Raw genomic sequence first — 2496 nt, 5'->3', positions numbered from 1 at the left:
ATATACATATACATATATATATATACATATACATATATATATATACATATACATATATCTATATACATATGCATATGTGGGTACAGGACGTCACCAACAGTAAACAACATGAAATACGAAAACAAATGTGTTCAATATACAAACGAGAGAAACAAATGGAAAACAAGTCAAGTAACATAAAGAATGAGCCTTCATTTTTTGTCGGCTGTCTATTTACTCCTACAGGAGTAGATAGACATTTGTTTCTCTTGTTTGCGTCAATACCAATGGAAACAAATACAGACTTAAATCTTCCAAAAATCCATTACCTATTTCGGAATTGGAAGCCTTTGAAAAAGACCTTTCCAGAAAATTTAAATTCCACAAATTCAACAACCAACTCCAGAGAGATATGAAGGAAAAATTTAGAGACATAAAGAATTCGGATAAGATCTTCGTAAACTCCAACAAGACAAAAAACTTATACGTGGTTGACAAAGATGTTTATAAACGTCTATTTTCAAACAGTATTACAGACACTTGCAAAAAAGATAACACAAATTCATATAAAGAGGTGAATTTGGAGGCAAGAAGAATTGCTAACAGCCTTAAAGTTAGTAAGAGGATAGAATACCTCTCCCCATGCCACCCCTTTATTACCCTGAAAGACCACAAAGCTAATTTCAATAGAAACCTTAAATGTAGACTAATTAACCCAGCTAAAACTGAAATAGGCATTATTAACCATTATATTTTAGATCGTATTTTAATCAAGTTAAATAGTGAATTAAATTTACGGCTTTGGAAAAATAGCAAGTCAGTGATAGATTGGTTCAAAGGGATTAGCTACAAGCATAAATTTATGCAGTCTGATATCGTCAATTTTTACCCGTCAATATCAAGACCTTTGCTTCTAAAAGCATTAATCTTTGCCAAGCAGTATGTCACCATCGATAGCTTGGAAATAGATATTATCCTGCATGCAAGGAAATCCCTTCTTTTTGAGGATGATTCCACCTCGGTCAAAAAGAGTGAGGATTCTCTTTTCGATGTACTGATGTGGGCATATGTTGGGGTGGCGTTGTGTATGCTTATAGGAACTTATATTCTGGATAATCTGCATCTAGAATTCCCTTTTACATATGCAGGATTATATAGGGATGATGGTCTTATAGTCACCCATACTTTAAACGGCCATGAAAATCTTCCCATGCTGCAGTATATTCAATGGTGGACAAGCGAGTCTGAAGCTCTTTCCTAACCCCAACATCATATACCTTGTGGACATTTAGACGCCGAAGAATGCTGACAGGTCCTCTTCTCTCTTTCACTCTAATTACCATTTGGAACTTTGCACCAGACTGTGGTCTGTCCAGCATTCAGATCCATGAAAGGACTTGACATTACAAATATCATAGATGTCGCGCTTGTGGATGATGACATAATCCAGCAAGTGCCAGACTTTGGACCTTGGATGCATCCACGTTGTTGTGTGATCACCTTTGTGCATAAAATGAGCGCTTGCGATGTAAAGTCCATGTTCTTCGCAAAGCTCCAGTAGCATGAGACCATTGCTATTCATTTTCCCTACTCCAAAACGTCCTAGAGAGCTCCATGTTTGCCAGTCTGTTCCAACTCTGGCATTAAAATCCCCCAGTAGAATGACTTTATCAGAATTGGGGATTTTTTTAAGTATGGCTCTCAGCTGGGTATAAAAGATTGTTTTAGCTGCATCACAGCTAGTCAAAGTAGGTGCATAGGCACTTATTAGAGTAGCAAACCGCCTACCTTTCAAGTGCAACTGTAGAGTCATTATACATTCATTTATAGGAACTGGGAGCTCTTCCAACTTCTTAAGGATATCAGATCAGACTGCAAAACCAACACCAGCCTCTCTGTGCTCCTACTTCTGCCTTCCTTTCTAAAAAAAGGTGTATCCACCACCTACTTCCTCAAGCTGACCATCACCTTCTATATGAGTCTCTGAGAGTGCAGCTATATCAATGTTATAATGGTTCAGCCCATGAGCAACAAGTGCAGTGCATCTTTCAGGCCTACAATCACTCTTGTTGTCCAACAGAGTGAGCACATTCCAACATAAAATGTTTAAGTTCTGTCCAGATTTTATAAATAAAAGACTCTTTGTTTTTCGAGCACAGGGTGGACATCTGTCAGTTGCGCTAAACTGACAGGCAATGGAATGGAGGCTTGGGTCAATGTTGGTGGTAGCATGGCGAGATCCGTTCCTGTAGAGAATGGTGTCGAGCAGGGTGACATCCTTGCCCCAATTCTCTTTTCTTTGTACTTTGCTGCTGCTTTTTTCTTAATTTTTTCTTACATATTTGCATTGGTTTTTGAAACGTGCGTATATATTGAATCCAATTTTGTATAAAATCTAATCATGATTCAACATCTTTTTCTCCTCCATTTTTTAATACTTGTTTATGGTGTATATAAATATATACATATATATATATATATATATATATATATATACTCAAATATGTATATATATAT

At 36.7% G+C, this 2496-nt stretch overlaps 1 protein-coding gene across 1 annotated transcript in view; it reads right to left on the bottom strand.

Annotated features, from left to right (window-relative positions):
* Window positions 1-2496, bottom strand: part of LOC106883548 (vascular endothelial growth factor receptor 2) — a 306024-nt gene that overhangs the window by 78854 nt on the left and 224674 nt on the right. The window lies entirely within an intron of this gene.

Source organism: Octopus bimaculoides, chromosome 5 (assembly GCF_001194135.2).
Source record: "Octopus bimaculoides isolate UCB-OBI-ISO-001 chromosome 5, ASM119413v2, whole genome shotgun sequence".
Taxonomy (NCBI): domain Eukaryota; kingdom Metazoa; phylum Mollusca; class Cephalopoda; order Octopoda; family Octopodidae; genus Octopus; species Octopus bimaculoides.
This window is presented reverse-complemented; position numbering and strand designations above follow the sequence as displayed.